The sequence below is a fragment of the Melospiza georgiana genome, chromosome 2 (assembly GCF_028018845.1).
Source record: "Melospiza georgiana isolate bMelGeo1 chromosome 2, bMelGeo1.pri, whole genome shotgun sequence".
In the NCBI taxonomy this organism is placed as follows: domain Eukaryota; kingdom Metazoa; phylum Chordata; class Aves; order Passeriformes; family Passerellidae; genus Melospiza; species Melospiza georgiana.
The window spans coordinates 65546354-65559940 of NC_080431.1; the positions used below are offsets into that span (position 1 = coordinate 65546354).

Below are 13587 nucleotides of genomic sequence, written 5' to 3' on the forward strand. Positions count from 1 at the left end.
TGGTGCCATTTTCCCATCATTTCACCGGATTACTTTGGCATAGAAGTGGCAACTTTTCCACAGAGCTCTGAGAGACAGATATGCAAGAGTAGAGCAAGTAGGATCCATGAGAGTTTCTGCATTTCCTTCTGCCATTTTACTAAAACAGGATTCAAGAATGATGACTTCCCATGCAGTCAGCCAGTTAGATGATGTCATGAAGCACAACACTTGTGAAACCATAAGCATTCTATAATAATGTTATGCACCAGCTGCTTGCTGCCTGCAGTGAGACCACAATAAAAGAGGAAAAAAAAAGAGGATCCAAAATCCCACTGCAGTTATTTTGCAAACTTCATGGCCTACAATTTAATCTCCTGGTTGCTGCTCAGTGAGATGTTCTACATCCCAGGAGGTAGGAAATCAGGACAACTCCAAGTACATGACCTTGTTGGAAGCTCTGGTTATGCATTTGCTGCTCAGAAGGACATGTGCAGGGTAGATTGCTCTGGTTTTACCAATGTCTGAAGTGAGCAGAAGTGGAAGAAATCATCTCTTTTATGATAGAAACTAGAAACTTTTTCTAAAGTTTCTCTAATTTGTATTGCAAACTCCATGCTCTGTTCAAACCAGGTTTAAGCCCTCCTTTAGGAAAAATTTTTGAATGGCAGCACGAGAAAAAAAAAAAAAAAAGAAAAAGAAAAAAACCAAACCAAAGCAAACAAAAAACCCCAAAACCCAAACCATATATACATATATATTGCTCCAGGATATCTATCCAATCTGTTGTCCAGACAGGCCTATGTTCCAGCATATCAGTATATTCAGCTCAACTTTAAAGAGTCACAAGTATCTTATCAAGTTTTTATTTCTATTAACAAGAGCTGTGAACAACTGTAAAAATGACTGCACTAAGACTCCCTTCCTTCACGTTTCTGTAGCTTAAGATACCTCCAAGCAGCATCAAAGTCAAACACTGCTTCTACAAGCAGTGGAGAAACAAAGCTGTGATGGAGTTTGGAGACAGAGACATTCATAAAAATGAGGGATAAATCAACACAAACACCACACTGACAAGACAAAGTAACGACAAAAGACGAGCAAGACCTGCAAAAGGTCAAGATGGAAAGAATGGTTTGAAGGTCAATGAACTTACACCAGCTGTTAAGCAAGATGTATGAAACAAGCATGGCATAGGAACCATTCTTATGTAGTAATTGTACAAAATGTATTTGCTCAACCAAGAAGGAAAGCAAAGTGAGTGACAAAGGAAGTGCAAGGTGCTGCGGTGCTCTTCAGTCTGCTGCTTCCTGCTTAGTTCAACCAGACCTTTACTTTATTTTGGGTGCCCACTCTCAGACAGCAAAGGATGCTGGCAAAGATTTGATAGTAGAAAACTGGAAAGACAAGAGAAGAGCATGTGGGGAAGAAAAGAGAAAGAAGAAACATGAAAACCATTGAAAACTGTTCCTGCAATATTACTGAGGAGGAAGAGGAACAAAGTGGAGCCAACAGACTACGACAGGATGATTGACAGGATTGCCATAAAGCATTTATTCTTAACACACTGAAAATTTAACTTAACACTGAAACACACTTAACACTGAAAATTTTCCTCCTTCAGTGTCTCTTTTTTCTTAGAAAAAGTGGGCATACTTTTATTTCTTATAGTCTCACTCTTAACCTAGTAAGTGTAAAGTGATAGGAAAACTTCTAAAAGAAATTACATTAAACAATTCCAGAACCCTTGCAGCAGATAGACCCATAATAATTCAGTAGCATGAACTGATCTTATCCTTGAGACAGTAACTTGAACAATATAGCACAGGTTGGTCAGGACAAACGAGGTTCAAAGAAGAACATGACTATCTCAGGCCATTGGAGATATAGTTGTAGTCCTACTTGAAAAACTGGGGAGTAGGTTGTGTGGCCCTTTCCTAATTTGTGCTTATGGTATGTCCTGTTTTCCATGTCATCTTCTGGGAGCACCACCATTTCTTTCCCTTCCTCACTCAGTTCAGCAAGAACCCCTTTTTTCCTCCTTCAACCCATCTGTTCTCCTCAGGCTGCTTTAACACTGACAGTGTGAGGGCCTACCAAGCCCAAAATTAACAAACCCCACATTGATTTTAGTGTTTCAGAGGAACAACCTGCTTGATGGCACACATCCAAGCCAATGTTGATATGTATATGGCTTTGTGAGAGCAGAGTGGGAGAAGGAATGAGAGGCTTGCTCTTATAACTGCCTATCAGAAGAGGACTGTAGTTTCCATGACCACAGGACAGCTTTGTACTAAGGGGCCCAATTTTTATCACCTACACACCCACATGTGCAAGTATTATCAGTGTAGTAACAAATTGTTGATGTGCCATGGACAAGTCTCAACATCTAAGTCATCCTGGAAGATAATGAAAGGTAGAGATTTAATTCTATTTTTCAAATATATGAATAAGACTAATAAAAAATAAAGAAGAAATAAACATAATTAGAAAACTTCATTTCATCACTAGAACAATCTTTAACTAGCTACAGAAGCCCTTGCTCAGTTGGGCAAGTATAATAGTATCAGTTTTGGGGTCCTAGGAAACTTACTGATTCACTTTTGGCAGACACAGGCATGGCCACAGGCATACAATAGGGGCTTAAATGGCAGATGGTGTATATACATTAAGGAATAACTCCTATGTCTGGGAAACTGATAGCCAGCTGTACACAGTCCCAAACAAACCCTCTTTGCAGAAACTGCCCTTCTTTCTGATGCACCATCAGAAAACATTGGCTGACCATGGCGTAGTTACAAAGATTGATACAGAGAGCTGTGGAGACAGGACTTTGTATAACTAATTCTTTTGGGTTTGGTCTTGTCCCTTAATTTACCTAAGTATCCTTCCCTGGAAAAGCAAAATACATAGCTACTACAGGAGCTACAGCTACATCAGTGCAGAGCACAGACCAAGAGAAATGCTGCTGCCAAGCACTTGAAATTGAAACTGCACAGGATGGGGGAAGGCAGTTTGTTTTTAAACAAAACATCCTATACAGATGCTGGAGTAGCTCCAACCAGGTCCCTGGGGCTGAATATCAGCTTGCAGTTGGTGTGCTCCAAAACATTTTCACCTATTTATTCTGAGGTGCTCCAAGACTAGTCCACAAAGAAAGGTGAAGAACAAAAGCCAGGAGATTTGCTTGAGAAACATTAGTGTAGACATCTATACTTAGACTAAAAATGACTGTGAAGTAATTTCTTACCAGAGAGGGAAGAACTCACAGGTACACATTTTCCTATAGACACAATCCTGAGGATCCCTACTTCACCTCCTAACTTTGCTCTAACAAATTCAATTTCACCTGCTTATATTGTCAATTGTTTTCAATTCCAATCTTTGTAGCTCCTATATTTCTCCTGTTCCCCAGGCTCCTATTGAGGTCTGTGGCTGTATCTATCTGAACTAGCCTGGAGTGCTCAGCTTGCAGACCTGTAGACAGATTAGGATGAGGTAAAAACACTATGCCAATTTTCTCTCAGGTACTTTACTGGGAGGGCCAGAAACTATCTTCTTGAAGGGCCTCTCAGCTGTAACAAAAAGCTGAGAAGTGTTTGCTCACATTTTGCAGAGGAGCAGGATACTGCACTCCAAAACAAACTGCCAGAAACACTTGAAGCTGATGAAGTTGGTGTGGGGCTCTTCATTGGTTTTATGCTAAAGTGGATGAGAACTGCTCACTAGACTGCAGCTAGGAGGTACTTGAAAGAAACCAATATCTTCCATGAAAGGCTCAGTAACTGAATGGGAACACTCCCAAAGCAGAAGTCCTGGTTCAGTTTCAACGGGAGAGTTCAGATCTCTTGCAGCCAGACTGCTTTGAGACCTGAACCACTGCAAGGCAACCAGAGAAGGTCTTTGGAGGATGTGTCAGATACTCAAGCCAGATGCAAGCCAAATCACTAGTAAACATATCCATGTCTCAAGGCAAAGTCAGACAGGTCAGTTTGTCACCAAAATGCTTGCTTTGCCTTGGAAAGGAGTGCTCGTGCAGTCCCACGTACCACTAAGTAGTGACTCGGGAAGCTGCTCCCACAGTTTCTGCTGTCATACTTCCCTTTCCACTGCCTGGCAGGAGCAAGCAAAATTTCCACCTCCAGCTCAGGCTTGGCAAATCCTGCAGTACAGCACAGCTCAGCACTTGAGCTCAGCTAGGTGGCTGAGCCTGAATCATGTTAGATGGATGCTGAGGATGCTAAGCCTGAACCACAGCCACAGTCCTGCATGACCACAAGCATTCTCCACATCTCTTTACATCAGCCTCATCTTTCATATTATTTTTCCTTACTTTATCTTTCTTGTGTGTTTGGAATCTCACCACCTGGTTTCCTTCTCAGTATTCCAGTAAGCTCTCCTCTAGAGTTTACTTTTCAGGCCTCCTTCCCAAAGCTTGCATCCAAACAGTAATGTATTTCATGCAGTCCTTTGCCCTGCATTACCAAGCAAAGGATTTAAAAGGAATGTCAAATGAAAGAAGCTTTCCAATCAAGAAAGCTGAGCAGATGTTCATAAAAAAAAATTAAATGTAGTCTTATGAGCCAGAGAGCATTAAATCCAACAAGATTTGATCTCCACGCAACTCAAGCTTGTTCTTCTTGCAATTTTCTGCTAACACTTCAAGTGACCCCTTGGGAAAAATAAAGCTTGCCTGGCTCTGTATAGTTATAATGCCCTGACTGTACAACTGAACATAATTTTTGTTTAAATTGGTTTATGGCTGATCACAGCTTAACTTTAAACTACAAGATTATTTAAATACTAGCAGCAGTCTGGAGCCCTACATATGCCAGCATTTGTGCAACAGCATTTTCCCTGCAGCCAGCAGCAAGTCTGTTTGTGCAGGGAAGATGATAGATAACAAAATAATCGCTTAATGCAACATAGCCCAAAAGTTTACCACTTAAGTATAGCTTAGCTCAGGGGGCTGCAATTCCCTGTCAAGAGTGATAGGAAGATGTTTGATCACAGGAAATTCTTGGGTTCACACATGTCAGTGAAGCTAATGTGATGCTGTCCCGTGGTTAATAAAGCTCTGTCTCAAAACTTGAGCAGGCTGGGGATTCACAGACACCGTGGTTGTGTGCTCAGCCATAGCAGGTTCTTACACTAGCAGGACATGTTTCACTGTGTGTCAGTGAGCCAGCAGGAAAGTTAACGAATGCATTCCATTGCACGGTTTTCCCATTGTTCGCTGCTTTCCTGGAATCATCTTCTGCCCATTTTCTGTTTAGAGTGATACATACAGCATCTGATGCTGTCACATGATTTCACCCTTGAAAATCATAGGCTTCCTGTCTCCAAGCTTCTATTAGCCTTGATGGTAAGTCATTTGCTACAGCAATGTAGTTTTGCATTAGTTTCAGTTGAAATATTTCTAAAAATAATATGCAGATTATAAGAACTGAACAAGTTAAAGGATATTTCTAGATGTAACTCCACCTGTTCAGCTTGGCAACACAGTGGCCCACATTTTTAAAGACAGTCAGAGAAAAGCAGGCTCTCCTAAGAATCAGTAAGTCTCATCTGAACCTGCACTTTGCTAAATAGATATAAGTATGCAACACCTACCAAATTACTACACATAATGAGGCTTTTGCTGTTCTGTTCCCGGGGAGATGAGGTGTTCTTATCACACTCAACTGATTCAACTATTCATCGATCTACGAGTACAAAATAACATTCTTTAAAAATGTGCAATGAAACGTTTGGAACAGAAGGCAATCAGCAAGCCTATTGAAGAGCACAGGAATGATGCAGGATTTTAGAGATGCTATTTTTTCTATTCTATTTCATTTTAGGATAAATTAGAATAACGAGGAGTGGAGGAGGGGGGCAGGGGGGAACATAAGAGAAAAGAATGAAAACCTGGATTGACTAAAGCATGCAAGCCACAAAATAAATTTCTTTCAGTTTCTAAAATGGCTTCTTTGTTTCAAATGCCTTTGTCACAAAAAAACCAGCTTGTTGTGATCTGACTGTTGAGTTGACTGAATTGGGACAAAGGTGTTGTTCTTCCCTCTCCCCCACCGCCCCCATTATGACATACACTTTCCCTATTCTCTTTTAGCCATTTTAAAGGAAATTATAAGAAAAGCAGAAACGGTGAGGACAAAGGGAAACATCAAAGCCATCAATCCTGGAATAAACTCGGAGCAAGTGTAACTTCAATACACAATGACCATGTGGGGGGATGAAGGGGAGGCGGGGAAGAAGAGAGTGCCATGGAAAAAAGAAGTCATCATTGTCATGTGCACACGTTGGTGTAGCTGAGGCGCACAGAGCCCGGGCCAGGTGCGGAGGGGCAAGCCAGGCCGGCGGCGCAGGGCAGGGCGGGCTGCGGGGCAGGGCAGGGCGCTCAGCCCACTGCGGAGCCGCAGAGCCGTGCGCCTGGCGGCCGCCCAGTGCCGGCCTCCTCCGTGCACTTATAAAGGATGGGGCCGCTAGAAAAAAAAAATTAAAATTAAATTTTAAAAATCAACTACGAATACCCTAAATGTGCAAGCCACTCAGCGCCCCCAAATTTCCTTACGCCGCAAGGTCCTTCTATAAAGCGTCCCGCGTTCAGAGGGGCAAAACTTCTCTCCCACCGGCGGGCGGTGAGCAGGGGAGGGAAGCGGTGCAGGGAGCTGCGATGCGATGCCCGGAGCCGCCTCCCGTCGCTAAGCGACCCGCGGGGCCGCCGCCGGGGCCCGCCGCCGCCGCGCACTCACCGCTCCGCGCCGCTCCATGCCCGCGGCGCAGCGCAGCGCAGCCGCCGTCCCGAGCCGTCCTTCCAGCCGGGAGGGACACGGAGCCGCCGCCGCCGCCGCGATCTGGGTCACCCGGCGCGGCGCCCGGCGAAGGTGAGGAGGAGGAGGAGGCGGAGGAAGGCGGGCGGCGGTGCCGCCTACCGGCGAGCGCGGGGGGAGGCTGCGGCGGGGCCCGAGCCCGCCCCGCAGGGAGGGGAAGGGGCCGGGAGCCACCGGAGCTCCGTGCGCGCCGCCCGCCGTCCGTCCCTGGCCCCCAGCGCAGGGCGCACCTCTCATCCCTGCGCTTCGGGACCTTCCCCCCGCCTCGTCCTCCCCGCGCCCGCCGAGGAAAGGCGATACCTGTCTGCGCTCAGGGGAGCCCAGCCACGGTGGTGCGGTTAAAGTCCTACGGAAAAGCTGGGAGCATGTCACCGCTGTCCCGGCTAACTGGGGTAGTCCAGCCACAGTGGTGCGGTTAAGGTCCTATGGGAAAGCGGGGAGCATCTCCCCGGTGTTAAGGTCCCGGCTAGCTGGGGTAGTACTCAGCGAGCCAGTATCCTTCCTCCATATCCCATCCCACCGACCTGGCAAGCAGTGTCCTTTCTCTCCCAGCAGTATATCCTGAAGGCTTTTGATCTTCAAAGTTTCAAGTCAGCTAATTGGGATCATAGGCATGTCATCCTATTTTTATAGCTCTCCCCTCTAGGAGAATAACAACTGTTGTCTGCAGCATCCACAGAATCATTTAAAGTTGCCCAGTGCAGTATCTACTGCCAGTAGGCAAGTACTCTGTGTTTCATTCACCCTTACTGCTGCATGCATCTGTCCAGATGTTCCTTTGAAGCTGCAAGCAGCCTGTCAGGCCACATTGGCATCCCGACATTAGCCAACAGTTTCATGTTTCAGAAGTCCTTTGAAAAGGCTAATTAACCTATTTTTCTAAGTGTTCTCTATGCCTAATTTGAAAATAGCTTTCAGCATGCCTGTTTCAGGGACATGGTTTAATTTCTTCTGAATCTCCCTTTTCAGTTATTTTGATCCCATAATCAGCTGTCACATTCAAGAAGTATGGTGAAAACACTTGGGCTGTTGTGTTAAACATTTAATGACTAGGAAACACTGTTCATGTCTTAAGGCAAAGCAGACTGGTATTTAATTCTCCTCCTGGCTAGAGCTATGTTGTCTGTCTTCCAGCTGCCATCAGCATGCCTGGTGCACCTGGCTGGCAGGTGCTGTGTCCTGCAGGGCTGATGGAGTGGCAGGGACAGAGGAGGTCCTAGCAGCCTCCACCTCAACGGTGTGGTCCATCAGCAAATGAGGTCCAACACTCAATGGAACAACTCAGCAGTTGGTATCAGACTACAGCTTTACCACCTCATCTCTTACTTGCATCATGCTTTGCACACTGAAGTAATCTTTCAAGCATAATTCCATGCATCAATGCAATTAGAAAAGTAGTTATTTTCTCCTGTGTCCTGCATTAGGGCAGTGTTTCTAGTTACTGTATCACAACAATGTCCACCCCCAACACATCAGATCCTTGCTCTTAGATCCTGTGCCTGTCAGAAATTTCTCTTGCACTAGGCCAGCGGATCCAGTGCAGGTCTGTAGATGTCTGAACAGAATAAACTCTAAATTGGGGGACCTTTCAGGGGCTTCAGGAGCAGAGTTTGGTTATGCTTCCCAAAATAAATCTAGAGAGAGAGTTGTAAGACAATTCATTCACATTATGCAAGATGAATCATGAACATAAAAAGCCAGATCCTTGCTACAGGATGACATGCTCTTGTTCACAAATATTAAGGAATTCAAAATGTGAGATAGAAAGCCTTATTGACTTCTCTTACTGTTGTGGCAAATTTAGGGGATCAACATGTTTGGAGTTTCCAGACAGCCTCCTGCCCATTCTCTGGAAACACGCCGTGGTACATGGCTGTACTGTAGTCATGCATTCTGTAGTCTGCCATTTCAGACTTGCCTGGATTTTTTTGAGATCCTCGTTGTCAAATTTCAGTTTGATGTACCCATTCACTCAATATGTTGGTATGGAAGCTGCTCAGGTTGCCATGACTTCTGTGTTCAGCATCGTTGTTTAATGGAAAGTTGAGGCAAACCAGCATATTATAAAAAGTTCTTCTGTTTATAAGCAGTTATGCTGTACTTTCCTTTTAACAGCATAACTAATTTTAACTGATGGCAGATGAAAGAAACTGTGAATGACAGCAGAAATATAATCTGTACTTAGAAGTGGCAGTGAAACCATATTAGAAAAATATAGATGTAGGACCCCACTAGTTGAGCAATGTCACGCTTTTCCAGCAATAGCTCATACAGCCTGCTGTGCTTAATAAAACCAGCAAGGTCACCTGCATGATTAATTTAGCATTGGAAAGAAGGTGACAGAAGCAGCAGAAAAACCAGATAGCAACATACCTTGCTCAGATATTGGTGAAAAATCAAAAGCTCAAGTCCCTTATTATTTTGGATAGACACTCTTGCTGTTACAGAAATTATTGATAAAGAAAAAGTTGATAACAAGGATATGTGCTGTGTCCTTGTGAAGAACCCAACTAATACCACGCAGCACTTTTCTCAGACAATGTGCCACCCAAGCATTATTAACTGCACCATAAGAAGTTATATTTTAGTCAATGGTTTTATAGTATTATTTTGTTTCCTTTTTAACATGTAGCATTTTTCATTTTGTGACAATATAGAGGTGGCAGAAATCCTTTAGTTACACTTGTATTCTTTGACTTAAAATCAACAAGAGAAAGAAGGTATTTTACCTAACAAACCTAGTACTGCTGGAATAATCCCAAAAGATGTAGGAAGAAAGAACAAGAAAGGACTAGGAAAACTCTCCCTATTTACATAAGGAACTTTCTTACCTCAGTTTCCAAAATCTGTAGTTCAGATCATCAATCCCTCTAGTTTTCACTCAGCATGAGATAGGCTACTCTGCATAAATGACAAGCTTCCTAGGCTGTTCTCAAATTTCCTCAATTGCCCCTTTTGAGGGGATTCTTGTCAGCTGGTAATTCTTTGTGCCTGGTTTAGGACAAGCATCAAATACAAACTGTCCTGTGATGGTGAATTATATGGCTCTCATCCACTGATATTTTAGCAACTAGAGCTATGTGCACACAAGCTTCAGGATAATTTTTTAAACCAATCTTCTAGATGTTTTATTCATTTCCAGTCCCAGACTTTGCTTCACTTGTATTTCTTTGACTGAAGATGCCATAAAGTTTAACATGGGAGACACTAACAGAAGCCTGTAGATGATGGTAACATGAGAGATGAAGTGTGTCAGGCTTACTCATAGAGCCTTTAGAGAGATGACAGCTAAGTGAAGCAGCCAGTATGCTCATTTAGTTTACCCATTTCTTGAGGGAAAGAATTTTGCCAGAATTTTGCCAGAAAAGACTTTGTCTACATATAAATTAAGAGCATTTAATGTTACAATATTGTAATTTAAATCATTCTGGTGTATATTTCTACATATAAAGAATAAAATATAGTGATATAGACATGAGTTCCAAATACTATAGACTAGCAATACTTGCTTTTTTTCCTCTTAATAAAATTGAACAAACTTGAATGTGCTGAAACTGTGTCCTAATCATCACCAATATGTGTACCAACCATATTATGTCTGTGTGAAAAGAAAGATTTGCCTTTATAAGAGAAAAATTTTAAATCAATTTCCAACAAGGGGAAAAAAAAGGTGATGTGTTTTGTTTTTTTTTTTTTTTTATCTATTCTTTTCATTCATCCTCTGCCATTAATTAGATCCATACTCTGAATGTATGTGTTACACTTCATGCAAAGATTATGAAGTGTTTCACCAACAATGATTCATGAGGATTCACAACTCCTGGTGATTTGGGTAAATATTTATGTAAATGTCATACAGATCAGCAAACTGACTCGCAGACAAGTGGTGTTTATAAAAGAAAAATCACAAAGTTTGGATCCATCTTCTTTTTTTTTCTTCTTTTGCTTATTCAGCTTAAAAGCTTACAATTCCTGTTTTCCAGATATGTTGTGTGCACATAGATCCAGAGAAGTAATGAAAATTGATTACAAGAGCAGCAAATGGGGTGACCCAAGCATCTGACCATATTTTTGTTTAGAAAATTTTAACTTGTGGTTGAACAGCTATTATTCTTAAAAAAGAAAGTAAATATGTTGCACAAGCAACAGCTAATGAGTTCTCCTGACATGATGCCTGAAAGGAGACGAAAGAATGGAATCCCAGTCCAAGGAATACATTGCAATATTCTCTGCAGGCAGTGGGGGCACCAAGGATCTCACTTAGCACGGAAATGCAACATTTAGTTCTCTTATGTAAACAGTACTGTGTCTTTAAAAATTTACTTCAGAGATTGTGTCCAAACTGCAAGCACTGCATCCTTAAAAATGTATTGAGTGCTCAAGTAGACAGAATCAGAGCCTGTTATTCCATGATTGTCCTTATGATACATTTATGCCCTGAAGTTATAACTGTGAGAAACGATGTTTTCCAGGATATGCAGGAGAGCAGACTGCCTGCCTAGTGTAGATATCAGGGAGGATCCCTGTGCAAGGTCGCATTGCTTCCTGAATGCCTACCAAACCCTAATTGTTTGTGACAGAACTGAGTTTTCCCAGGTTACTGTAAGATTTTGACTGTATGGCCAGAAGAGTATAATATAGTTCAAACAGCATTTAAAAAAAATTATATTTCCTATTTGTTTAATGTAAAACAGGCAAAAAGAACCAGAAGAGAATGTAAAGTACATGCAGACTTTGAAGGGGTGACAATTTTCAGTATCCATGTCAGAGAAAACAAATATTTTATGAGACTCTTTCTAACAACTCTGCCTTCAAAGCTAAACTCCACCATGTGTTGATGGGTTTAATGATTTAGAGGGAAATCAATATTTTGTATGGTTCTTTCAGTACTCCATATTACTTTTCTGACACCCCAGAAAGTGTGCTAGACTGGCAAATGATCTCACCTAAACTTTGCCTGAACTGCAGAGAAAGAGTTATAGCAGCAGTGAAAGCAACAATTCCTGTTCAGCAGAGAATTATCATCTTTTCTTTAAAGCTTGCATGGCATTGGAAAGATTTAAAGCCCTAAGTCACCAAGATTGTTTATGCCAAGAGGAAGCTAAAACTGAGGACAAGACAATTCCATGCAATGTATGGTTTGCTTAGTATTGGTACATGTGGGACTTTGAAGGCTGAGGACCATTCACTGAGAGGTTTTATTTGAGCAGAAAAATCTGGCAGGAGCTTCACTGGGAATTTTTGAGATAACTTAATGGATATTATGCTTTCCAGTACTTGTATCTAGGGAATTTACATCTCTTGGAGTCTTCCTTAATGAAATCAAGAAATTATCTGGTTTTTTACCTCTGTGTCCACATGTTGCAGGAACCTCTCAAGAGCTGATTCTTTGCACTGGCAGTACATACAATGAAATGTCTTCAGACTTGTAGCAGACACATCATAATTACAGTAATTTCGGTCTTATGCCTGAAAGTTCACAGGAATTTTCTGAAGACTCACCAGAAAAAAGGATCAAAGATTTTCTGTTTATTGGGGCTTACAGATTGTGCTCTCAGCTCAAGTGCAATATTAATGCACCCATTAAGCAATGTAGGCATTCTTTTGCAGTGTTTGACAACAGAAGCTAAAGCTGTTCCTCCCTGCCTCTAATAAACAGCCTTGAACTTCATTAGTGCAATCCCATGGCATAGCAGAAGTGCTCAGTTTAGCTAACCCATGTCCAATCCTAAACATTCACTGACAGGTTTGGTTCTGCAGATGGCAAGGTCTGTAGCTGTCCCGGTGGAGAACTGGAATCTCCCTGCTCAGAAAAAGCTGTGTCATGGTGCTAAAGAAGCTTGCTCCACAGGAGGATCACATCTGGTAACAGTGGTAGTGAACCTGCCAACAGAAATGCAGTGTTGCCAAATATTACAGTTTCACTGTGAGGTTTTTGCTATTTAGTGTATTTCTTGAAGTTTTTGTACACAGAATCTTGAAATTTCAGGAAAAGTGCAGCTTTTTTATTAAAGGAAAGCGGAAGTATTCTAAAATCTTACATTTGTGGAAAAAAGCTTGAAAAAGTTTGGAGATATTAACAGAATGTAGGCTAAAGCTTAGAAACCAGAAAGCATACTGATACTACTTGACATTTTAAGTCTCTTGAGTATACAAGCATTTTGATCACTAGCATTTGAAAATCCCACTGATTTTAACAGGCCCCAGACTTCTCATGTCTCTTTCAGTCTTATGCATTTGCTAACAAGCTTTTAAAAGTTAGGTTTTTTTGACTGTTTTTCTTTTTTAGAAAGAAATAGAAAATCTAGCATTGAACAGCACAAACACAGAATAAAAATGACATGCAGCATAGAGCCAGCCTTGCCTTTGTCCTGAAAAATATAAGCCCTTGGCATTGCAGAGGTTTGTTATGGAGAGTTTTATTATCTCAAGCAGCAGCAGTTGCACATTTTGAATTTAGGTCAACACATATTTGTCCAAGTGCTGAATTATTACATGAACGCTATCCTAAAACAATTTATCTTGTGTCTCATCCTTTATTACAGTACTTCTCTACAGGAGTAGTCACGGGTGATTTTGAGCTGGATTTTGTGCTAAGAGGTTTCTCTTATTTCTGTAACAAACTGCTATCCTGCAACATATCCTATTTGTCATGATTCTTAAACTGCAGTTTCTTATACCAAGAGATTTGATACAGCAAATCCTATCTTCTTGCTATTCCCTTTTAATTGGGTTTGAAATTAATGGAAATCCAGTGTGATCACATTAGGCTATA

The 13587-nt window shown here is 41.8% G+C and overlaps 1 protein-coding gene across 4 annotated transcripts in view; it reads right to left on the reverse strand.

Annotated features, from left to right (window-relative positions):
• ELMOD1 (ELMO domain containing 1) overlaps window positions 1-7130 on the reverse strand; it is a 43331-nt gene extending 36201 nt beyond the window's left edge. The window contains exon 1 of one of the 4 annotated variants that reach the window (XM_058045620.1): window positions 7113-7130. The gene's annotated coding sequence lies outside the window, so the exon portion shown is untranslated. Of the gene's footprint in view, window positions 1-6553; window positions 6657-6734; window positions 6905-7112 lie in introns of those variants that run through there. The other 3 variants (XM_058045618.1, XM_058045622.1, XM_058045619.1) reach the window with 3 other exon arrangements.
• Between the last annotated feature and the right edge of the window lie 6457 nt (window positions 7131-13587).